Source organism: Podarcis muralis, chromosome 1, assembly GCF_964188315.1.
Source record: "Podarcis muralis chromosome 1, rPodMur119.hap1.1, whole genome shotgun sequence".
NCBI lineage: Eukaryota > Metazoa > Chordata > Lepidosauria > Squamata > Lacertidae > Podarcis > Podarcis muralis.
In genome coordinates this window covers 89329743-89356832 of record NC_135655.1, presented here as the reverse complement: position 1 = coordinate 89356832, position 27090 = coordinate 89329743, and the positions used below count along the sequence as shown (strand labels likewise).

At 41.2% G+C, this 27090-nt stretch overlaps 1 protein-coding gene across 3 annotated transcripts in view; it reads right to left on the bottom strand.

The window, feature by feature from the left end:
• The window catches only part of PTPN4 (protein tyrosine phosphatase non-receptor type 4), an 86861-nt gene extending 69706 nt beyond the window's left edge, over positions 1-17155 (bottom strand). For all 3 annotated transcript variants that reach the window (XM_077934635.1, XM_077934638.1, XM_077934636.1), the window contains exon 1: positions 16404-17155. The gene's annotated coding sequence lies outside the window, so the exon portion shown is untranslated. The remainder of the gene's footprint in view (positions 1-16403) is intronic.
• Between the last annotated feature and the right edge of the window lie 9935 nt (positions 17156-27090).

The window sequence follows — 27090 nt, the reverse complement described above, 5'->3', positions numbered from 1 at the left end:
CTTTCGGTTCTCACCTGTTATGCCAGTTATCATGCATAAAATTATGACCATGTTCAAAAACTTGAGAATTTTTTCATAGGTGGAGAAGAATCCAAATATACTGGTATTCTAGAATTTCAACTATAAAGACTTGAGTTCTCCCAATTTTTTAAATTACCGTTCATTTTCTTATTCCCATTAACATTAACAGAGATTATTGAAAGAACTCAACTGGGGAGAGAAAACTGAAGGTGTAGAGATCAAGCAAAAAAAGAGATTTAGCTGTTCCTAATCTAATCTGTTGTTATTATTACAAGGTTTCCCAATTATGTTAGTAAATATTTCTCAGGATGAATGGAGTTGTTTAAATTTGAATAATTAAATATCTGCATGTTACTAGATATTCTAAATCCCATGAATTATTGGGGGGGGGGGGGACACAAGCCAATAGGCAATTGCTAAGAACCAAACAAAAGATAGTAAGATCACTTTTGTTTCAGCAGGGATAAGTGACAGATTTAGTATGAACTGTGAACTCTATATGATCTTGGAAACATACATCACAGCTTGTGCTTGATGTGCTTTCTAATACAAAGAGAAATCCAAACAAATAAAATATCATTTAAACTAGGACTTCAATAAACTTGAAAAGTTTATTTCATATGGTAGAAGTGAGTCCAAATTTGTATCTCAGGATTGCTAAACATGTTACTTGTGAAGGTATACAATGTCAGAATCCCTGTCAGGGGGAGAAGTGGGGAATGACTAAATAAATAAAGACTAAATAAATAAATAGGCTGAAAAGAAAGAATAAATTTAAGAAAATACCTAGGAACCTTTTATTGTGAAAAAACACATTTGTATAGTGATTTTGTGACCTGTGCAAACATTCAGACTGAAATGTTCCATTGAGAAAACCGTCCAACATGTACACACACAATTCTCTGTACAATTCCTTTGTACAAAGAAAAGAAAAAATATATTCTTTGTATATATCGCTCAACCTAAATAGAGACAAATGCCACCTAAATATATTTTATTTAAAAAATATATATCCTTAAGATTCATACATATCAGGATGTCTTTCCACATACACATCCATGTTCCTTTTGGGATATTTTTAATAATATCATTATTCTGATGCATAAACTTGATGTTTCATGGTGTCTAGACTGTATGCAATCTGTATGCTGATGGACTGTGCATGTCTGTACAGGTGGAGAAAGTCTAATAAAAAGGTTAAACTGAAAGCTATCAGATACTGGTATTTGGTTAAAAAACAAAAACCAGCTATGATAGGCTGGTTTACACATAGTACCTGAAAGTTGATCTAAACATTCATGGAGAAGAAATATGCATGTAATACTACTCTCCAGCAACAGCTCCATTTTGGAATAGTAGTGTCCCAAAGTTTTCATTTTAGGTCGCAACTCAGAAGTCAATGCTTGACTATGTTTCAAAAAGGGAGCCAAAACCGGAAATTTAATAGCTTTCTTGGCAATGGTTCCAAAGTGTCATTGGAGAGTCATTTGCTTCATTTCTACACTCATGCCAACAACCAGGAGCCCGAATAAATGTAGTTTTCAAGATGTCTGAATCCTTAACATGGACATCAGGTGCACTGTAAAACATTATTTCCTGGGATCCAAAAGTACTTTGTATTTGTCCCTTCTTTCGTGGCGCCTTGACTGCTGTAGTGGCAACAATCAGAGACCATTTTGCCAAACCCAATTACCAATCAAGCCAAACAATTCCCTCATCATTGCTTTAAAATCAGGGGAAAGAAGCACGTGTTTGAAAGCTCCCCCCCCCATTAAATTCGCCTACAAGCAACAAACTACCATACCAAGGGCAGGAACTACCATATCAAGGGCACTTAGACATCTCCCCGTCACATAGAAGGGGGGGGGGGTTGTTTGCTTTGTTTCATTTTAATCTGGGGTAGAATCCAACTATCGGATTTCCACACATATCCTTAAGTCCTGGGATACTGTTTCTGATGCAAAAATTTGTTATTGTGCCCTAGATACTTGATCAAACACTATCACTTGAAAGCAGCAACAGTGATATAACTGGCTATATCAGGTGAATTAGATATTTAGATGAAGTCACAGGCCTCTATACACATGTGTTAATTGATTCAATTGTTGTGATCAGAATAAAGCTCTTAATCCACTGGTGTCCAAATTTTTTTCAAAGAGGGCCAGATTTGATGAAGTGAATGGCCGTGAGGACCAGCCAAAGGGCCAACCAAAGTTGTTGAGCTTTTTTTAAGATTGAAGTTAGAAGTTGTGGGGTTTTTTTAAAAAGGATTTTACCCCCCAAAATAAACTTCCACAGAGGCTGGATTAGACCGACCAGCGGGCCAGATTAGACCCCGAAACGGACTTTGGACATGCCTGTCTTAATCTCAGTCTAACTTGACATTTCTCTAGTTCAGATGGAAGTGTTTGGATTACATGCACTGTATTCTAATCTATCCCCTCTCTTTGCTTTCTTCTTCATCACAATCTATTAAGCTACAAGGAAAAAAACCTAAGCAGAAACGAATGTGTTGGAAACATTTGCCTTCTTGAAAATATACAGGCCATACAGAAAGACCTGTACATTTTCATCTGTATACCTGTGTTTTATTTTGAGTACTTGATTCTATGACATAAACAGTATAAGCATATCCAATCACTCATTTTAAAAATGACCTCACAAAACCCTTGGTTATAAAGATGAACTTTGCAGTTTATATACCACATACTAAAAAGCAATAAATATTTTGAACTTGTTGTAATGGAAATTTCTTTTTGCAAATTTCTCTTACACTTCCCACCATATTTTAATCAAGCTATAGAAAATTCACCATACAAGCTGCTTTTGCCATTAACCTCTTCATGGCCATGGTCTACCTACTCTATTATGTAACACATTTTATATTTTTACTCTCTCCCCCTTCACAATAAAGTCAAAAACCATTATCTGTAATTGTAGTAATAATCACACTACAAAGGCACCTTGCAGCCATTTCCTTTTACAGAAGCAAATAAATTCAAAGCCAAGAGAAAAGAGTCCTCTGAACAATGTGCCAAATTGTAATTATAATTCTTTCTGTAGTGAAGCATGGAAAAACATTACTTCTGGTTTTTTGAAAACTTACTTTAAGTTGAGAAACAGTGGGGAAAGCCTCTAATTTATCCCTTAATATCCTGGCAGCATTGATTGGATCTGATGTACATAAAATATCATCTGCATAAAGTCCAAATAGGTATTCCTATCTGTTAATGGTTACCCCCTTTCCAGCTAAAGTTTGGTACAGCCTTATTGCTATAGGTTCTAAAATTAAAGCAAATAAGAGAAGTGATAGTGGGCAACCTTGTTTTGCCCACAGCCAAGAAGACATTTTGGTGAATCTATATTATTTATTCCAATAGTGGCAGATGCTATATCGTAAATTTTCCCTAATGATTTAGTAAATTTAGGGCCAAATCCATTTTAAAAATTTACTTTGATTCCACACAATCAAATGTTTTAAATATATCTAATGATTGGCATGCTAGTGAAGTGGTCTGTTTACTATAATAAGTTATGTTTAATAGCTTCCTAATTGGGATCTCACATCCTGGAACAAAACCAGCCTGATCCAGGTGAATATATTTTCCTTTTTTTATTCTGTTGACCACGATTGCTGTAAGAATTTTATAATCCAAATAAAATAAGGAAATTGGACAGTAAGATTCTACGTTTGAGGGGTTCCTTGTATTATCTGGGGATTGCTACTATTCTCAATTGTTTCCAGATTGGTGGTAATGGGCCCCCAGGTTAGAATATCTTTATATAGTTTAGTCATATGTGGGGCCATCAGATCCTCAAATGTTTTATAGAATGCCTCTACTAGTTTTATTGATGCAAAAAGACTTATAGCAACTAGGTGAGTGAGCCAGTATTAATCTAAGAAAAATCAAGTGCATACTAGGATAAGCAATTGGCTGCTTTATGTTGGAACAGTTTTATTTGAACAGCAGACTTCCAATGAACTGATACTGATATTGCATTCATGAAAGAGGATCCAAAAATCTGTTGCTTAACACATTTTGAGGCATATGCACGATTTCCTCTAGTCCAAAAATGTATTTTTTATATAACTGTTCTGTCTGCGCTGACTTTTTCATAAACTGCCATGTTAACTATAAATCAAAGACACTTCTTTTTAAATTAACAAGCTACAGGGAGAGTTTTAAGCTGTGAATTAATGCCTTGCTGGCCAATACATTACTTTTATGTGGGTTTTAACCACCTAACCCATAGTCAGAATAGACCCACAGAAATAAATGTCCTTAAAGTAGCCTTCCTCAGCCATCCAGATGTGCTTGACTGCAACTCCCATCAGCCCTAGCCAGCATGACAATGATCAGGGGTGGCAGAAGCACATTATTTTGGGTATGGCTGATGTATGGTCTCAACCTGTTGGTCTCAACTTTATACTTGTAAGTCTCTAGGTGTGAAATAATTTGTATTTCAGTATTTCTTGGTCAGAATGGGCGTGGAAGGAGGAAAAAAGATGAACCCTGGGTGCAGCGGGTTGGGGCTAAATCTTGTACTTACTGTTCAAAGTGTGACACTTAGTGTAACAACTTCACAGTGAGTACCAGCACTATTTTTTTCTAGGAAAAAAAGCACTAAGCATAACAAATAGCCATATATTTGGCATTTTTTTCTGGATAGGGTAGCATTTCTGAAAGTGATTAGCTTATGAAATCCCAATAATATTTTTAAACTAATCTGAATTCAATAAAATGCACCAAGTTAAGATTTCTACACAAATCTATAAATACTTTTAAGACACACAAAAATACCAAAGCCAGAATTTAAGGCAAAATGGGTTGAATGCAAAAGATGGCTTGCATCACTGGAATTCTTACAGCTCCCTTTCTGCTGCCAGTCTCATGTCATTCCAGAGATTTTTAGGGTGCAGTGGAGCGGAAGGGGCAGGAAAGCCCTGTTGCACTAGCCCAACTATACCTGCACTTCTCTATAATCAACCCATTAGGAAGTACCCAACAAAATAGTTCTGCAGAATGGAACTACACCCTTTCATCTCCCTGTGAGCCCTTCAAATCTGCTACAGAGGGCTTGGAGAAAACCTAGAGCAAATTTAGTGGGGATGCAGGAACAATAAGTTCTGTTGCACAGCCAAAAGTCTTTGCACAAACTTACTTTGTCAGATATCACCTATCAGGACTTGAAATATCAGTATTATATATTAACACTGTGCTTTGGATGGGAACCTTTGGGTTAATGGGTGGTTCCAAAATGAATAAATAAATTATACCTGCTGCAGTTTTATTTGAATATTTATTTTGCATAATATTTTAGTGGAATCAGCACTAGCAATGAATAAATGCATTGTGATGATTTCTATTTAGAATGCCATTCTTTCAAAGTGAAATCAGTGTGACTCATTTAAGAGAAGTGTACTTAGATGCTGATGTACACATATGGGTTAATAGTAGAAGTAAGAGCAAATTTCTAAAACAATTTTCAACTATCAAATACAGATGTGGAAATTTTATACTGTTTATATCAGCACTGCTCTTCCTAACAAGTACATATCCTGAATGTGCCAAAAGACACCTTTAGCATTCTATTCTTCTCTATCCAAAATTTATTATCCCCAGAAATCTTGCAGTAAGAGAAATGACAGATAGGGAGATATCCAATTGGTGTCTCTTTGCTTATAGAAGGCATCTAGGAACAGGAAAGGAGGCAATGTCTGGCAATTCCTTCTCTTCCTGCAGTTCCCTGCCCCAACCTCCATCTGCTGAGCAGTTATCCAGAGCAGATGGGGGAGGGAAGCTGCTGAAGACTGTCACCCTCCCCATGCAACTTGTAGATGCTTTCTGCCAGCAGAGGGACACCAACTGGATATCTCCCATGTAAGTGAAGAATCACTAAGACTGTACATACTTCAAAACAGTACACGTAAACAATGGAACAAATCCGAAATGGACCAGTCTAGAAATAATAAAACACACTGTAAAATTTGGAAGAGAATGTATTCCACAAGAATATTTAATTTTAACTGATTAGCTTGAAATTAGAAGACTTTAAGCTATAAAAAGAGCCAAGCAATTAAAAATTACTAGCACAACCACTGTGCTTTCCCTCCACATCATAAATATTTATAAGTCTGACAGTGTTCCAGAGATGTGCATCCTCTTAAAAATCCATTGATTATTCACTGAAGAATGAATTGAAACAACACTTCACTTGTGACTTGAGAGTACAACTAAACTTCTCGCTAGCAAGAAAGTTCACAGAAAATATTCCTAGAAATCACAACGTAACTGTAGACCTTGCTTCTTAAGCAAAGTATTAAAAAAATCAGCTACCAAATCCTACCTACTTATCACAGGGGAAAGTAGTAATTTTAACAAGTCACTGGTGTGCTAACACAATAAAGGTAAGTTACATCACAACATGTTTTCTATTGCTTTAGTGAGAGAGACAAGGCAGGTCAAATGGGGGGGAAAGGAAAAAAATAATGGACAAGAAGATGCTGTAGAGAACTTGGAAAGCTAAATGTAAAGAAGCAAAAAAAGGCTTTCAAGAACGAGGAGATTGTGCCAAGAACTCCCAAGACTAGCAATCAACCCAAATGGTGAATAAAGCCACCTTTTCTATTTAATTTGGTGAGGGGAGGGGGAGATACAAAGATGTCGTGAACTCCTCTTCCCAGTACATATATACCTCATACACTGATAAAGCATCAACAGACCTGCCAACAACACCTGCACAAGTTACTGGCATACGGTCGAAAAGATTCAATTTGCTTTATTATTGCAGAGTCTGATCACCCTAAAAAACCCTTAAAAAACAACTTCAAGGTACTGAGGATGACTCCCTCCACCCTGCTCAGCTGATACAACAGTTGCTGCTGGCTTCCCTCACCCCAGTGGGAAAGATGAGGATGGTGTAAGAAAATCTATCAGGAAGTCTCCTCTTCTTCCTTGTTTGCAAGTACTGTACAGCATAACTGACCAGTATTTGACTGAATTACTGACTACTGTATTCATTTTGCAAGTCAAATGGCCAACACTATATTGTACTCTTTAAAATCTGCGAAGAGCTAACAAGGTATCCCTGGCATATGCAAACTATTTACTCTGATGCACTTTCACTGAAATCAATAAGACTACATTATTATAAGTGGCCTATGGATCACTGTGTCATACGTACTGTAGCTATAGCAATGCCATCAAATAGTGTTAGGGGACAGGCAGCAGCTGTGCTTACTTGTGCTGCCTAGTTCCACACCTTTCTGTGACCCTGTCCCTCCTCATGACATCACAGTACACTCTTCAGTTTCCCGCTGCACACTTGCAGCATGACTATTTCTGTACATAACAATTTCACAGCAGCTTGAGTAAAGGCAGGGTGAAACTAACTGATGACTTTCCATCACTTTGTAAGCAGTGATGGCACCAGAATGCACATGGTACAAAAAGAAAGAACAGTTGTTTGTCTCAAAAGAAAGATTTGCTTGTTCAACCATGTTGTAGCTTGGGCGGGGGAGCCTGGACAGTAAGTACTACAGAAAATCCAAAGGCTCATGATCAGTAAATGAGAAAATCAGAAAAGGACTGGTGTGAAAAGCAGGGTGGCATAAATCAATTCCTGGTAACCTCAACAACAGATTGTGTGTTTTCATATATGTTTAAAGCCAATGGTTTCAAACTACTACTCTCAATGGATTATTTCTGGAGAATCCAAGCCATCTTTTAACTTTGGAAGTGTGAAACTCTTCTTAGCCAAGCAGCCAGCCTAGGCAAAAGCAACATTACAGCATATGAACATTTGTTAGTGCAAGATACACATTAAGCCAATTTAATAATACAAGAATGTGTTGGATTCAGAGAAAAATCAATGTCAGACTGATTCCCCCCCTCCCCTATCAGTTCCCTGTAAACTATAAAGCCTCTCCCAGAGGTCAGCAGAAGCTGCTGAAAATGATGGGGTGTGGCATGGGGACTGAGGGGGAAGGGAGAAGCCCTGAAAATCAGGCTAAGGAAGCTTCCAGAAGTAGAAGCTGGATCCAACCCAATAATGCCAAGGACAAAAAGTGTTAAGCAATACCTTTTGCTGGATCAATTTATGAGTATCTCAGTTACAAAGAATTTTAACCAGCCAGAAAAGAAGGATGGCCAGTTATCAACCATTGCCATACCTAGCTTTTAGTATCAAAAATATTGTATATCACCCAATCCCTTATCAAAATCTAATCACTCAGGATGAGAAATCCAAGTAGCTAAGGCAGCAGATCACCAAAAACAGGGCCTCACAGTTGTACTGCAACTTGAGGAACTAGACTAATGGCGTTAGTCACATGACTAAAATATATCTTATTTCCAAGGCCAATACAGCAACTGCCATGAGTGCTGGAAGGAAGACTGCTCCCTGCTGCAAGGCCCATTTTTACCTGGCCTAGGAGGCAGGGCCCAGACTCACACTGAACAGCCAAACTAGACTCCTGGGAAGCCACTGAGACATTGCAAGAACAGCTCTTGGGTTGGGACAGCTGGCCAAAATGTTTTACAATGTTTTAGATGGTTCTAATTTTGGTTCCTCTTTTTTTGTTTTTGTTGGGCTGGGGATCTTTAAATGTTTAGTTGGGGTTGGCGGTTATTTTAATTTGGGTATAACTGTAAACTGTTTATTATTGCTGTTATTATTGTTATTATTGATTTCCATTGATTTATTGGTTTGTTGTCTGCATAGAATATTCTGTTTTTTAATGTTTGATGTTTGGTTGTGTTTTTATATATGCTGTAAGCCGTCCAGAGTGGGCAGGATATAATAATAATAATAATAATAATAATAATAATCATAATAATAATAATAATAATAATAATAATATTGCAAAGTTTTCTGAGATATAATGAATTGCTCCTTCCCCTTAAAACACAATAGTCACAATCTATTAGCTACACCAGAATTGTTATATTTCAGCTATAAACAAGGTCCCGTGTATTCAGAACTGCTCCCTGCAAATGTACTTTAACTTATAGCTCATGCTGTTTCGTGTATTGTTTACAACCTACTATCATAGTCAATGACTCTAAATTACTAGGATCTGTTAAAAATGCTATAATATTGAATAAAAATGCACATCTGTGTAAGTCACCATTTTCATGGAATGGCTTTAACTGCTTTAGGTGTGGACCATTCCACATACTAGTTCGCCAGCATGTGTATACAACATGGAGTTGCAGCCCATTCTGGATTCATGATGACTATATGCATAAGACATATGTAACATGTTATATGCCTATTTGTGCACCAAAATACATAATATTTGAATCCGTCTTAATATTTTGCAGCTTCATGTATGTGTATGTGTAGAAATCAATGAAATTTCACACAGAGACAAAAGTATGTATTTACAGTGCTAGCTTACACCCAATCCTACCAAATCCTAGATGTTAATGCTATAACATCCCCATCCAACTAGTGTGGGTAAGTGCCACAAGTCAGGCTCCAACAATGAGATAATGCTATCCTAGATGAACATACTGAAGCACATATGCAACCTGATTTGCCTTTGACATTCTGCCTCTTACTGTTTCTTTGAGCCAGATGAACAGGCAGACAAGCACTTAGTCATGACATGCCAGTATCAGGCAAGCAGGCCATGCTATACTGGTTTACTAGCTTTTGTTGCAGGTTGGCCACTTATGGCGTAGCCTGATCTCCTACAAGGAGAAGCCAGAGATATTCCCCATAAGTCAGTACTTATTGGGAATCTCTGTAGCCTGTTTATGTAGGAGTGCCTACAGCAGAGACCCACCTGGAGATGCTGTAATGAAATCCACATACACCCTGTACGAGTTTTGCAATACAGAGGCTAAAACCAAAAAGACATCCTTAGTCAATATGCAACCTTAAGTGACATTTTCATGTTTAGAAAGTGATGTCAGTTAAAAAAAATCCAGACATTGTTCACGGTGTACTTGAGATATCTATACCAAGTGATAGTTCTACCCTTCTAATGTCAAAGCTTGAAGAACTACAAAAACTGGGAATTAGAAAGGTAAACATAAGCTAGAGCAACAAAACTATGCACAATATTTTTGTAGCACTACAATTGTTTTTAAATACAAATTTATCCAAGCCCAATATATCAGAAAAATAGATAGCGAAAGAAATGTGCATGTACAAAAACATCACTCATTCTGCTTTTCAGGAAACTACAGATGTTTCTACAATACCACTAAGATAAATTAACCCCTCCCCCCAAAAAAAAGATCTATGTGAAGCCAGAAAGACACATAAATGTTGCCAGCAATAACCATGTATACACAGCTTCTTCAAATGAGCTTTTGGCTTTAAGCCACTGGCATTCCCCAGGCACACTGTTGTCTTTACTCATCCTTCCACTATACTGTAGTTGCACGAAAACCACAAAGTGAAATCAATGGGATTAGTTTTTCAGTCATCCATAGATTCACAATTCTATGACTAGAGCAGCACTTGCAGTCCTCTCCCCTCCCCACCCCAAAAAGACGAATAGCAGGAAGGAGGTGTTTGCACCATGTCCCCCTCCTTCCAACAGAAGGAATGGAGTTCCCCAAGAACAGCAGCAGAACAATCTCCTGCTACACATTCTTCTGGATCACGTCCAGAATAGACTGTACAGGACAAGGCAATGGAATTAGGGAGATCCTGGACCACCACAACCAGCATCCAAACTCCCCGGGTGCTAAGGACATTTTGCATTATGGTCACGTTGTATGGCGCCTGAGACTCAAGAGTAAAACGCCCCCATCCGCCTGCTGCAGCGCAAGGGTGGTGCTGTGAGCGGTGTGAGAGTCAAAGTGCCGACCTGCCCAACTCACAAGTAAAATTGCTGCTGAGAGATACTACCCCCGCTTGCACCATATCGTAAGTCACCTGGATGGCACTGCGGACAGCACAGAACTCAAAATGCCGCCTTGTGCGACTCACAAGTAAAATTGTTACTGCTGAGGGAAACGTCCTCAGTGTACGCTGCAGCATGAGCCAAAGTGCATGGCACCTCACAGCAGCCACACTGAACTGGCCAGGCCACCTGGATAGGTGCTTCTCTCCCTCCCTCTCCCTGCCCTATTGCAGGGCCAGGCTGGGCTCTGCCAGGCAGCTTGCTCTGAGACACCAGCCAGTCATCACTGCTTCTCTTTTTCTGTGGGGTGCTCTCGGAGTGCCTGACTTCCGTTGCCTCCACCTACTTCCTCACCCAGCTCAGCTCCCTATGGCTGGCTGCAGTGGGTTTCCTCTCCCCACTCTGGTTGCCTTGGTGGCATTGTCCGCTCCTCCTCCCCCGGCTCCGGGGACCCAGCCTGGATGCAGCCACACCATACTGGCCCATGGGGCACACACCTCTGTGGGGTGGGGTGGTAAGGCTCTTAAAGCTGGCAACTATTAAAAGTGCCAAGAAGACATGACAAAACATGGAAGGAGCATGAGGAAGGGCAATGAAGAGTATCAGCATGTGGGGACAATGTGGTTTGGAGAAACATGAAGGGATCATAGAGTTGTAGAATTGGGAGGGACACTAAGTATCATCAAGTCCAACCCCCTGAAATGCAGGAATACACAGCTGCCCCATACCTGAAACCTTGGCACCACTACTTGCCAGCACCAATACCAGCACTATGCTCTAACCAACTGAGCTATCACCTGTCGTGTTAAGCCTTTTCATGTGTGAGAAAGAAAGAGTGGAATAACTCCTTAGAAGGGATATGTTGGCATTCCAAGAGTCAGCTGGGAGAGGAGAAAGGGAACGCGGGTAGGCATGATGGATGTTGGGAGTGATACTGCACTGGGAAGCAGTTAAGAGTTTATCTAAAGTCTTTCTGGCAGAAGCAAAAGTTAGTAGTGGATGTAGGGGTTAGGTGCCATGTAAGAGCTATGTGTGTACCTATTGGGGGTGGGGAGAGACAGTCTTTGCCAGTAACATCCCAGTATTAGGATGGTTGGCGAGTCCAGGAAGTTGGAGCAATATCAGATAACATCTGCTGAGAAGGAAAGGTATTTGGGGATTAAACTTCATTCCTTGAGTTTGTGCTTTCCAGACCTTTTTGTTTGTGTTTTAAACCCAACATGTTTTGGTTAAGTTTTACTTGCCTTGTTTAATGTACGTGGGGCATAATGTATGATACGCTTTTAATTTGAACTATACTATCTGGTTAGTTTATGACGGTTTAAGTTGTGCGTTTTAAAGTGTTATTTACCTTAGACTATCTCAGTAGTGCTTAAAATCTAAATAAAATTTGGAGTGGGGTCATTGAGGGACACTGAAGTCTTAGGTTGTGCAAACTGGTCACTCAAGGTGGATGTCTCTGCCATCAGTTGTGTAGGCCTGCTGTTGTTGTTTAGTTGTTTAGTCGTGTCCGACTCTTCGTGACCCCATGGACCAGAGCACGCCAGGCACTCCTGTCTTCCACTGCCTCCCGCAGTTTGGTCAGACTCATGTTTGTAGCTTCGAGAACACCGTCCAACCATCTTGTCCTCTGTCGTCCCCTTCTCCTTGTGCCCTCAATCTTTCCCAACATCAGGGTCTTTTCCAGGGAGTCTTCTCTTCTCATGAGGTGGCCAAAGTATTGGAGCCTCAGCTTCACGATCTGTCCTTCCAGTGAGCACTCAGGGCTGATTTCCTGAAGAATGGATACGTTTGATCTTCTTGCAGTCCATGGGACTCTCAAGAGTCTCCTCCAGCACCATAATTCAAAAGCATCAATTCTTCGGCGATCAGCCTTCTTGATGGTCCAGCTCTCACTTCCATACACCACTACTGGGGAAACCATGGCTTTAACTATACGGACATTTGTTGGCAAGGTGATGTCTCTGCTTTTTAAGATACTGTCTAAGTGTGCCATCGCCTTTATCCCATGGAGCAGGCGTCTTTTAATTTCGTGACTGTGTGTAGGCCTGCAATAAGTGTTAATTGTTGTGCCAGAAAGATTACATAATATGAAGGAAAGGGGGTTTAGGGACAATCAAGAGCTTGTTTGCAGAGTGGAAGGAATGGAGTACCTTTTTCTGCCTTCCCACTTACAACCACTCTCTGAAGACTAGAGAAGGGACTCACATAAGAATATTAGGGGAGCTTCTACGGTCTTCAGATGAGGACTAGATCATATGAAAATTTAACATAAGATTTTAGCTGGAGTTCATTCATTTTCAGCTTTGTAATCTTGTTATACAATAAATAATAATAATAATATCACCTAGACATTCTGTTAGTGCACCCGTAACCTAGTTTTCAGGTGTTATGTGGCGCCAAACTTGTCTACCTGAGTTTCTAACACTGACCACAGCAACCATTTGAGTATGCAATGGAGGCATCCTGTACATGGAAACTTGCTTGCACATATGAATTACCCCTTATTGGATCGAAGTAGCACGTGACTGAACTTAAACACATGCAACCAACATATCTGCTTTCAATGTCTTTATGTTCTTTTGAAATGGCCTGTACTACTGCGCATTTCCAAAAATTGATTTAGCCCATACTAAACATTTATTCGCGGACGCGGGTGGCGCTGTGGGTAAAACCTCAGCACCTAGGACTTGCCGATCGCATGGTCGGCGGTTCGAATCCCCGCGGCAGGGTGCGCTCCCGTTGCTCGGTCCCAGCGCCTGCCAACCTAGCAGTTCGAAAGCACCCTCGGGTGCAAGTAGATAAATAGGGACCGCTTACTAGCGGGAAGGTAAACGGTGTTTCCGTGTGCGGCTCTGGCTCGCCAGAGCAGCTTCGCCACGCTGGCCACGTGACGCGGAAGTGTCTGCGGACAGCGCTGGCTCCCGGCCTCTAGAGTGAGATGAGCGCACAACCCTAGAGTCTGTCAAGACTGGCCCGTACGGGCAGGGGTACCTTCACCTTTAAACATTTATTGATTGGCATGCAAGACCCAGGATAGGTCCTAAATGAAGTAGTCAGGACAGAATTTCAATCAAAAAGTGAGACATTCTAAATATGCATACCACCATAAGGGATGGTATAACATACCAGATTCTGGATTTAGGGCGCAGTCCTTTGCACACTTACTTCAGTGGGACTTACTTCTGAATAGGCCTACCATCTGTTATTCCATTAAAATGTATGAGGGGGGGGGGGGGACTAAAGTAAATTAAGCATAAGGATGCCAAAAGTACATTGGACAGAAGAATTATAGTAAGTGCTATGTTATCTTTATGCAGCGTGCTAGCTAGTGAAGCTATGCTGCTGCAGAAATGTACATTTGACAAAGTCATATTATTGTAATACACTGGTGATTTACTGGCTTACAAAACATCTGACAGTATCAGAAAATATTGACTCCCGCATTACAAAGCATTACTTAACCATTGACAAAACAAAGATGAAGAAAAAAAGATCTACTATAGTATTCTAGACTGGGTAATTCATGAGATGAGGAAATGCCTAAAGAATTATTTTGAAGTCCAATTTTCACAATCTGGAATGATGCTGAAGCCTAAGCTTTCAGAAGCATAAAAAGCAAGAGAAATGTTAAGTATACTAATTTTGCAAATTTTATTAATTTATTACATGCATATAACTCTATTGTTTTTATTTCTACATGAATATTGCTACTTTATTCAATAATGTCAAACTATATTTCATTTAAAAACTAGCCAGTAGAAAAACCTTCATGAACATGCTTTCCTCTGCAGGTGACATACAAGAGCATATTCAGAAGATATAGAAAAGGTAACAATTGCTTATTATAACATAAACCCCTTCAATAAGATAATTGTATACACTAATTTAGAAACAAAGTAACTTGCAATTGAGCTCTCCCCCACCTTATTGATATGAAACCCTGGTCCAATTCATCAGTGTGAATCTATGCTATGAACTTTTAAAAGTAATTTCAGAAAGCAAAATCAAGTTGCAAAATCAATTAGGGCCATAAATAGAAAACACTACCACTATCCTTATTGTTCTTCTGAATGGCATTTTAAACCTTGGCATCTGATTTGGCATGATATCTTTTTCAAAGGGAAGATGACAAATGAGAGTTTTACATGAGATATGTCAGGTGTCATATCCCCCCAAAGAAGTGTAACCCTAGGGTTCTTATGATCATCTGGAACTACATCAAAATGAAAAGAAAGCTGCAATAGCCTTTAATTATAATTTCTTTATTTTCAAAGTTATTATCTTGCATATTTAGTATATGCATAGTTATAGGAATGGCTAATTTGAGATTGACACACAGTAATGCCCCCTTAACTGTGCTGCTAGAAGCAGGATAGATACAAGATCATTCATACTACAGTGGAACCTCGGTTTTTGTACATACATATACAGATGAGCGCCGCAACCCCAGAGTCGTCCGCGACTGGACTTAACGGTCAGGGGTCCCTTTACCTTTTATACAGGCAACTACCCCTTGAAAATACAATGCAACACATTCTAGCTTGACTTTTGATCTTACAGAATGTCTTTTGGAAATACACCTCAAAGTAATTGATGCCTGGCCTTTTCAGTTTTTTTAAATATACAAATGTAACGTAACACTTCACACATCATAATTCTGCAAAAAAATTAATGGAATACAATAGAGCAACATTTTGATCTCAGGACCTATTTGAATGCCTTGGTGATAGAAAAGCATTTCTTCAAATACCGATGCAATCAAGAACCCAGACAGGACCCTTACACACCTTCACGCAACCTAATTTTGTCATGGCTCCACTCCCCCTAAGAATAACGTAATCCTGCTGCTTCTTCAGCTAACATAATAGAACGCAAACACAACACTGTCAACCATACACAACCTTTGGGTTTAGAAACCATTTATACAAATGTTACCAGTCTGCATCTACGGTAAATACATCAGCTTGACTAACAAAGGTAGGGGGGAAAGACCCTCTTTACTTCAGGACCTTCCCAATCTTCAGTGAACCAATATTGAACTGAAAAATTGCTTGACCTAGAATAACATTAACATTACCATCTCTTTAACTCCCTTTCTAGTGCAAACAGCACACTCAAAGAAGGCATATTGCATTTTTAAGGAGCACCAGATACACTATATAATTCAACAAATCCACAACTGTAAATAAATGCTACACTCCCCAGATCAATACTTTGGATAATTATGATTTGGCAACTCTTAACAGTCATTCACCCACCCACCTCCTTTCCTGTTGCCACACATTCCTCTGCATCTATTGGGTCGTCCAACATTTAGCACTCAGACCCACAGCGATCTAGGGGGTGGGCTGGTAATTTTTAAGTCTACATCCTTAACGTAAGGGATATCACACATCCAACATTTGAAACGAGAGCATGTAACAATGTTATTATTTTTTTAAAAAATTGGAAGAGAGGGAGTCCCCCATTTTAACTTGAAAACTTAAAACCGAAACCCCCAGTAATATCCTCTTACCTTCATATAACAGCCACGTCCTTCCAGAGGATGATAATGGAGCAAGGGAGCAACCCAGAAAAGGGAAGCCAAAAGGTAAAGTGGAGGTGGGAAGGGGGTCTTGCCCCCCAACACACACACCTCACACACAAAAGGCTCAATTTAACCCGCAGAAAAGGCTCAGTTCAGTCGAGTTCTTGCACCCCGCGAGGAGCAGCAGCAGCAGCAAGCGAATAGGATGGGGGTCTCCAGCAACCGTTGCAGTGAGCGCCCCCCTCTCAACTCAAAGCCCCCCCACATTCCTGCCGCAGACAGAAAGGCAAGGGTGGGTGGGTGAGCAGGTGGAGGGAGGGGGGAAGGCAATGCAGCCTCCCCCCCTCCCCACCCACTGGGCACCCCCTCCAATAGAGGGAGGGGGAGAGGGGGGAAGGGGTCTCAGCAGTCACCCCTCTCTGCCTGAGGGGAAGGCAGCCCCGGACCTTTTCCTCCCTCCCACCCCGAAAGGAGGCTTCCCCCTCTCTTCCTTCTCCTGCAGCCGTGGGGTCGAGGCTGGGGCGGGGGGGGGGGGAGAGGCGGTAGCTAAACACCGGGGCTCTGCCTGCCTGCACTAGGCGGGGGGCCGAGAACGAGCAGCAGCTGCCGCCGCCGCCGCCTCCTCCGTCTTCCTCCCCCTCCTCCACCCCAGAGCCTGCCTCCCTCCTTCCTCTCCTCCAGCCTGCCTTCAGACAGGCAGCAGCATAGCAACCAACATGGCAGCTGCGCAGTCACCCAGCGGAAAGTGGGAAGGGGGCAAGCTCTCGCGAGAAGCGACCGAACTCTGCCCGCTCTCGCGCCCCCGCCCCTTCGCCTCTCCTCTGTCGCTGCCTAGCTTCTGGCTCGAATCACGCGACGAGGTTGGCTGCGCCGGCCGAAGCCCCGCCCGTCTCCCTTTCCGAGGGAGGCGGTTGGCTGGCCGGGACGTCCGTCGCTGCAAGGGCAGAGACTGCGCCCGTCACGGCCGTAAGCCTCTCCGAAGTTGAGGCTTCATTCAGAGCAACCAAGGGTGGATTTTTGCAGTATTTCGCGAGGCTCTTACAAAAGGCCGGGGAAGGAGAGCGGCTGCTTGAATGAGAGCTGTAGTGACACCTGCTGGCAATTTCATCTATCTTGGGCTTTTTTGTTTTGCGGGTCGCGGGTTTTTTTTCTTTTTCTTTTTGGCAGTTTGTGCATTTCACCAGCTTTTTATTTTGGATCTAGCGCAGTTCTCTCCACCGCCCTTCTTTTCTTGTCCATCATTGTCCTTTGTTACGGCTGTGCTTTTGGATCGTCGTAGCTTTCCTTCTTTTTTTCGGTGTTTTGTCCACAATTTTCTTTTTTTGTGTGTGATGTGCAATCGCTGCAGAACTCGCATAGCCTCATTATTTCTTCTTCTTGTAGTCAGAATCGCGTGTAAAAAAGCGGCCCGCTGCATTGCAAAGGCGGGCGAGCTGAGTGTGTGCCTGTTTTGCGGGACGTGTTTACAACATCGCCATAATATATTCTTGCGTAAAGCTGTTGAGGCTGCCACCCTGCAGACACACTTCCCTGGGAGTGAGTTCTGAGTAGACATGCATAGGGTTAAGCGGTGAAGCTGCAACTCTTCCTTCCAAGTATAACGCTGTAAAAACCACCATGGGATTCACTTTTGAGTAAACATCTATAGGACTGCGCTCCTACGCTGTAATGATGCTCATGCTGATATGGAAAGAAGCCCTATTCAGCTCACTAAGACTTTGAGGAAGCAGGTATAGGAAGGGAAACTCTTTTATGTAAAACACAGTGAAAGTGGATCCATAGGATATAATAGCTAATAATAATAATTATTATATATATATATATATATATATATATATATATATATATATCCTGATACCTTATTCTACCACACATTATGTCCTCCCCAATAATAATAGTAACAATAATAAATTTATTATTTACACCACACCCATCTGGTTAGGTTTCCCCAGCCACTCTGGGCAGCTTCCAACAAAATATTAAAATACAATAGTCTGTTAAACATTAAAAGCTTCCCTAAACAGGGCTACCTTCAGATGTCTTCTAAAAGTCTGGTAGTTGTTTATTTCTTTGATATCTGATGGGAGGGTGTTCCACAGGGCGGGCACCACTACCGAGAAGGCCCTATGCCTGGTTCCCTGTAACTTGGCTTCTTGCAGCGAGGGAACCGCCAGAAGGCCCTCGGCACTGGACCTCAGTGTCCAGGCAGAACGATGGGGGTGAAGATGCTCCTTTAGGTATACTGGACCCAGGCTGTTTAGGGCTTTAAAGGTCAGCACCAACACTTTGAATTGTGCTTGGAAACATACTGGGAGCCAATGTAGGTCTTTCAAGACTGGTGTATGTGGTCTCAGCGGCCACTCCCAGTCACCAGTCTAGCTGCCGCATTCTGGATTAGTTGTAGTTCAAAGGTAGCCTACATGTTGAACATCCTAAAGATAGGCTCTACTGTGCAGAAGTATTGATTTAAGAATTCCCAAGTTGCACCTATGTCCAATATTCAAATCTTAGGATTGTGTCTCTGGAGCCATGTGAGAATCCTTGGTAAAATTATGAGGACTTCATGATTTAACTTGAACCCAGGAACAGTGGTGTGCTATGTAATGAATAGTGATTTAAATTAAGCAGAAAAAGGTGCTTTAGTTCCATATTTATGTGTGATGGGTTTGAAATACTCAGCTGCCTTAAAATGAAGGTTCAGAGAGCTCAGCAGGATTGCCTGTATTTTGCTGCATTGGAGAGGAGTATATTGTGAAATGTTTAGGGTCTTGTGGCAACAGCACTATTTGTGCGATGCTCAGCTTACAGTTCCCCACAAATGCTGGGTGGACCAGATGTGGGGAATTGGAGCAGACTGTGTTGTTACTATGTATTGTTAAGGATGGTGGGGCAGATTCAATTCAATTTGCCTCTGAGGGTGAACCTGCCAAAACAATACATGAATTGAAATGCAGAAATCCTTTGAAATGCACACTTCTCTGAATTTTGCAGTGCAGTGCTCTGGTCAAGTCATGAGTACCAAAATGCATATTTTGAGGGGAAGTGTGCATGAAAATGCATGTATAGCTGAAAATAATGTACAAAAATGCAACCAGGTCAGCATACATAACAAGAGATATTTTGCCCCCAAATCACTTAGGGCCACTCAGCACCTTAAATTGGGCTGGGAAGTGCAGATCACATAGAACAGGTAAAATACTACCTTGCCTCTCTGTACTTTATAGAGACTTGTCTGGTTGGGATGGCAATAATTTAGCATGATGAGCACAAGCCACAGTGAGCCATAGGTTCATGTGCTTTGCCTCCTACTCTGGTGCAGCTGCAAGAACAGAAGTTTTGACTTCCAGTCTTGCTTAGTTTGTCATCTGAACTTGACACACTGTAGTTTATATTAGCTATGGCTTTTCTGAAACAGTCTTCAGAAACAAAACATTGTTAACATTAGCTACAGTTACTTTAGGATTTCCATGACATGTCATTGTTACAGTTTATTTCTAAAGCTAATATTTGGTTACCTTTGGATCAAAAAACAGTTCCCAAGGCAGGTGTTGTGTAAGAGTGCTGGGGAGCCAACAGGTCTCACACCAGGCACATGTGAGATTCCGCCCCTCCCGCAAATGCCCGTATATAGGATACAATATTGTATCATGTTTCCATAAAATATTGTTACACATCTGAGGTAGCAGAGTTTGGGGGTGCAAAGGCACCCATAACTGCTAGAGTCTGTGAATGTTAGAAATTAATAAATTGCAGAATTTAGTAAAATGAGTATTGAAGGGAAGATGCCAGGGCCTCACCTGAGAAAGAAGTCATTAAGAATAACAAAATGTGTTGGAAGCAAGTTATCAATGGCAGGAGGCTCTTCTGGTGGGAGGAGGAGGTTGCCAAGGAGGCAGGGGTCATGATGTCACACAGGAAAAATGTGTCCTTTTGAAATTTAGAAGTTGGGGAAGAAGTTGGGAGAGCTCTTGTGAGCTGCTGTGAAGGCCAGAACCATCAGTGATGGACCTTGGAGTCTCAGATTTCAGCAGTACCCTGTGTGATGCCAAAATTCAGGGACCCCTCTCCTCTCACCTTCCATTCTATATTATAGTTGCAGCACCCCTGAGGCTCTGCTGAGGCTTCAATGCGACCGAACTGGACTTGCTCCCCTAAATCTGCCTCTGTAACCATTTGAGCAGGCTGGGAGAGAGGCACAGAGGTGTCTGGGAAACCAGTGCTGAGCTGTTGTGAAGGACGGGCTCCTGCTGAGATGTGAATGCTGTGAAATCTCATTTCCACTGAAAGCATCTTGTGCAAATATTGTCAATAAATCATATTTCAAAGACACCGCAGACTCCTCCACACCTCATTTCCCCCAAAGGAACCCAGGCCCCTTGGAATCTTGTGCACCAACTCAGCAGAGATTGGGGTGGCCAGTACCAATCTTACAGTTGCAGTGTCTAAAACTAACTTGGATGGAACTCCCAATAAAATCAGTGGGACTTACTTCTGAGTAAGCTTAGTTACAATCAGTTATATATTTAGCTTGCAGTTATGCATGCTGAAATTCCTAATTTGCTTTGCTAAAATAGCTTGCAGCCTCAAAATGTATGTGAAGAATATAAGCCAGGATGGGGTACTTGTGGTTCTCCAGATATTTTGGACTCAGAAGACCCATTAGCTCTGCACAGCTTGGCCATCAGGGATGGTAAGTACCACCAGCAACTGGACAGCCACAGGTTCTTCATGGCTGGCCTAAACAATGTGACCATGAAATGTGGTTATTGTGCTTAGGGCCCCTTTCAACCTTCGAAGTTTGACAGCTGCAAGGGAAATGGGGGATGAATCACTCTTGCATGTTTCTTCCTACTACTAGGGTTTGCTGTTGTTGGAAACAGGTGGCTAGGCTGTGCTCTGAGCACAACTATCAATTCTTATATTTTTCTCTTTCTTACCACTGCAGGTCAGTCTCTGCTAATGGTTCTCTGTTCACCTTGCGTGAACTGGTTTTGCAGACTGTGTGCAGCCAGAGGCTAAAGGGAATTCGCTTGGTGGTTCCCAGGCTGGTTTACAAAATTAAGATATCAATCAAGCAATCTCAGCTATGAAACTCACTGGGTGTCCTTGGGCCAGTCACTAAGTCAGTCTAACCAACCTCACAGGGTTGTTGTGAGGAGAAAATGGGGATGACGAGTATGTACATCACCTTGAAGGAAAGGTGGGATATAATTGTAGTAAGTAAATAAATAATGAAGCCACAGCACTCTAGTTCTGAGTTAAATCAACATGCAAAGATGAGTGTGCTAGCTCTGTCTCCTTTTTTAAAAAAACAAAACCAAAACCCTAATTTTGGTTCCCTGTGCAGCATGGAACTCTGATTTTCCAGGATTGTAAATTGTACAGGGAACTCGCACAAGAAGAACAGACTCCTTGCTGAAGATGGTATTCCTCCAACTCATGCAGGACGATGGGGATGGTTTGTTTTTATTGTGTGAAGTAGGAAGGAATATTACAGGCATCAGTGAAAGCCACAGTTTAAGGAACTAAGTGAAGCATAATTTCCTGGTAAGAAATTAGTCCATAGTATGCTCTGTTATAATGGCAATACTTACCTTTAGCATGAGTCATCCTTTATAGCTTGCACCTGGTGTTTCATAAGCAAAGAGATAGTATCGGTTTTGTCCCAAAATGATTGCAAAATGTGGACTTTTTTGAGGTGATGATATCTTAAACAGCATCTCTGCATGCAAGCTGCCTTATAGATAGATACCTGCCTCATTGAACTTAGACCCAATACCAACATGGTATAGTGGTTAGAGTCTGGGTTTAAATTCCAGCTATGAAGCTCACCTTGGTCCAGTCATTGTCTTCTGACATAACTCACCTCACAGGGTTGTTGTGAAGATAAAGTGAGGAGGGGGAGAATAATGTATACCACCTTGAGATCCTTGGAGCAACTGAGGGATATACAGAATTGCAGTGCACGTGAAGGAGGTGCTGCCGCATCCAACAAGTAGCACTGGAACCCTGTTGTCTCACGTGAAACACTCCAAATTTAATAAATAATAATAATAACCAGGGCTCTAAAATGGCTTTTGTGGAACTTCGTTTTCAAATAACACCATTTGCTTATATTGTCAGGAGGCATAAGAAAATACTACTAGATCAGTGGTGATAGTATACATATGTTGGCAGCAAGCTGCAGAAGACGTTTGTTTAATGAACAGTGCAGCCATAATATTAATAAGATGAAGCAAATCAGTTCACACCTATGCACATAAAACAAAACAATACCAGATAAGCTGGAGCAGGACCAAACTTTGCATGCTTCCATGCAAGAATCTCCTGGGATTCTTTTCATCAGGCAGATGATGGTGAATGATCCTGTGATATGGAGGGGCCCCATCCACCTGGTGCTTCAGCTGCCCCCTCCCCCATTTCACACAATGGTTTTTGGATCCTGAGTGTCTCTTGAACACATGCACTTGCAGCTGTAAAGCAGAGGAGGGTTTCACTGATGGCTCCTTCCCGCTGCAGCCTCTTTCTTGCACCCTTGAAAATCTGCTCTTGGGCATTGAGAGGACTCTCTGGAACAGTGTGAGAATAGTGCAGGGACAGGGGGGAATTGAAGATTTGGTGAAACTCACATTCATTCTCCCCCTCCTGCCATCGGGAGCCCTATTCTGGACCAAAAGCTGGTCTACACACAGAAGGGCCACAGGATCCCAGCATATGCATTCAGTTCTCCACTTCATGAAACCTCAAAAGAGTCAGTTTCTAGCTAGATGCCTGGGAAACTTCTAGGCAAAGGTGATTTTGGTGCAACCTGCTATATACTGTCAAGCCCCAATAAGTATGCAAAGAACACCAAGTTAATTTGGTACAGGTTTGTATTCGATACTGTTTTATAAAGGTTTTGCAAACAAAAAACAACAACAACAACAAAAACCCCCTGTATGTTTCTTTCTTTTCTGATGATCATTGATTTGGAAGAAATGAAACTGAATGGATTTTTTTTAAAAAAAGTTAAAATAATCTTCATAATAATAAAAGCGAGAGAGCTTTGATTATGTGGCAGAAGACAATTTTTAAAAGCAATAATTACCTGCATTGTAACAATAAATGTTTGTCTTTATGATTTTACAGCCATGCAACTCTTAATTCCCATCTGAAATGTGTTTTATTCCTTCTAAACAAAATCGAATGGCTTTGCATACCTTCAGGAAGACAGCCTTGTAGATAAAACACGTGCTGCCAATTCTCAGTTAATTGCTTCAGTCCCCAGCATACTATTTGTGCACTTACACTCCTTTTCAAAAGGCTACTATGGGAAATAGGTGAATGGCCATGTCTTTGTTACGAGACTGTAGAGATACTGTGGTAGCTCAAAAATGCAAAGGCCAGGAAAATATGAAGATAAGGAAGAGAGATCAAACTCTTTATCATAGAATCACAGAATTGTAGGGTTGGAAGGGACCTCGAGGATCGTTTAGCCTAACCCCTTGTAGTGCAAGATTTTCAACTTTGGAGTACATTGATTTGCAGGTACCATTTAGTAAAGGGAATGCCCTGGTCATGTGATTTTGATAATCAGAACCAGTTACAATTTTTAAGGGGGACAGGTGATTGGACAGCATACCCTAATATTATTCATTTCAGTTATACCTGTGGACCACACTCAGGGCCGGATTTAGGTTTGATGAGGCCCTAAGCTACTGAAGGTTATGGGGCCCTTTATATGTCCAGCTGTCCTTTGTCAACAACAAATTGTTGTTGCCCATTACTTACATCATAGGAGCCTACACAACACAACAACAACAACAACAACAACAACAACAACAACAACAACAACAACAATTTATTTATACCCCACCCATCTGACTGAGTTTCCCCAGCCACTCTGGGCGGCTTCCAATCAAGTTTTAAAAACAATACAGCATTAAATATGAAAAACTTCCCTAAACAGGGCTGCCTTCAGATGTCTTTTAAAGAGAAGATAGCTGCTTATTTCCTTCACATCTGAAGGGAGGGTGTTCCACAGGGTGGGCGCCACTACCGAGAAGACCCTCTGCCTGGTTCTCTGTAACCTCACTTCTCACAATGAGGGAACCGCCAGAAGGCCCTTGGCGCTGGATCTCAGTGTCCGGGCTGAACGATGGGGGTGGAGACGCTCCTTCAGGTATACAGGTATACAGGACCGAGGCCAAAACACTGTTGCTGTATGTAGGTTTTATTTTATTTGTTTTTTTATCTTATATTTTGGAAATGTACACGCGCTTGCGCAGAAGCGCCAAAACATGGCACGTGCAGACGCGCAGACACGGGTTACGTTTGCTTCTAGATGTGAACAGGGCTCCAGAACAGATCCCATTCGCATCTACAGCTACCACTGTACGTAAATCCCGCACAGACCACACTGCAGGGAATCACCCTCAGGGCTGAGCTATCTTTTAAAAGCTCAACTTTTTTCTCCTTTAAAGTTAAGACGTACACTAAAAAATCTGTTGCACATTCTCGTGCACCAACCTTTTTAAATTCCTTTTGGTAGGTTTGGTGGAAGTGAACGCAGCACAGTGCTGGTCTTCTGCCAGAAGGAATCCAAGCCAAATCCTGTGATCTGTCTTCCACTGTATTTCTCATGCACGGTTTAGTGAGGCATCATTGACATCAGTAGGAAATGGCAGAGAGCATGAAAGAAAATGTGTTCCTTTCCCCCCAAAGTTAGTTGCTCTGCTGTTGCAGTTTAGTCAGGAAATCGAGGGAAGCTGGTTGCAAGCCAAGATGGCAACACATGTCAATCCACAGGAGAGGAAAGAGAATAATGAAGAGGTTTGAGTAATGTCTTTACTTTCAAACTAGTGATGGTTCTTCTTGAGCTAGATTAGCCATAATTTCAGCCTATAATCCTTTTGCAGCATTTGAAAGTGACCTTCAGCTATTAGGGATTTAATTTTTTTTTTTTTGCCAAAATAATTCAGAATTTGAAGATAGCATATCACATATTACCTTCATATGCTCCTTATGACAGTAGGGACTAACATCGAAATTCAGTTGAATAATGTAAGCACCAACATTTGCTTTTGAATTATTCTTTGGGACTGGACACTAAGGGCAGAAATAACAGTGGTTCATATATTATATTTGTGCTTGGTATGTTAAAGCCTGCACGCATACAGTAAAAAATATATGAGGCAAATTGTAATGACTTTCCATATACCACAATAGTAGCTTCACAAACTCTATGAGCTTTTATGTGGTTCCAGTGCAGAAGTATAGCATGGCGATAAGTAATATGTGCAGATTTAAATCACTCAAATGGTTCTGAAGCAATTTAAGTATGTGGTTGTTTAAACCTGAGTATTTATGTATTTTAAAATTCATAATAATAATAATAATAATAATAATAATAATAATAATAATAATATCATCTCTATCAAGAAATATATTAGACACCCTACTCCTATCTATGCACACATTTACTGGCCTGGTCATAATGCTAGCTACTCTGCACACCTAACATCTTCTGGATCATTGTTACATAAAAGAGCATAACATGGAAGATGAATGGATAAGAGAAGCACCTACGAACACAGGCTTAAGGAGATAGTAAAAGACAGTCTCACAAAAGGTTGGAATTCCAGGTAAGGAGCATAATATGACGTAACATACATACAGGTGCACTGGAAAGGCCAAAATCGCTACCTGAACTCTCACAAAAAACAAACAAACAGGTTACTATTGATGGCTGTGTAATCTGAAGGACGGTTCTTGTTAGCAAATTGCAGCCGCCATTGTTAATTATTATCTGGTTCTAAGAGCCACAGAAGCATTCAGTGTTCCAGTAGATCTGGTTCCCATATGTCTGTCAGTCAGATCAATTGCTGCAACATCGGAATGATTAATTCAGTCCTGCATATTTTTGTGGCAGTGCACAAAACTGGGTGTGTCGATTAGTCAAGAGCTACAGAGAGCTGTTTCCATTTTTGCATTTATTGCCTCCGATGAGAAACACCAAACTTATGCTAGTTTACTCAGAGGTGAGCCCTGCTGGGCTTCACTGGATTATTCCAATCCTTTCTGACTTCAGCGTCACACACTTCACTTTATACTAAAGACAGCTGAAGAGAAATACATACAACCAGATGAAAAAAGGGTGTGGAATACTTCCATTAGTTTTTATCACATAATATACTGTCCCTTCCTGTTGTTCTAATATTACATAGAATGGGGAGGATACTTTTTAAAACCATGGAAAAGATGCTGGAAACTGGAGAGAAGGGTAGAAGACTGGAAAGGATTCAGGAGATGATGCTGACTGGATAAAATGTGAGTCGGGAAGCCGGAGTTTGTTCCGCCTGTGCTTACGAGTGTGTAGAGCACATGAATAAAATCCAAGCTTCAGTTCCTGACCTCTCCCATGAAGATTCTTGGGTAGCAGGGCTGGGGAAAATCTTTTCCTGAAACAGACGAGAAAGGATTAAACTAGATATACCAACTGTCTGATTACTACAAGGTCACTTATTCTGCTGTGTAGAACAACGGCCAGATGCCTGGAACAAATTAGCTGTTATAAATTTCATGATACTACTGAGAGGAGGTGAGATGGAAGTCTATTGTATGCCAGTCTCAAACGTGTGGAATAATCCACCAAGAAGACCCATTTCCCCATATCTGTAACTACAATGGAATGTGA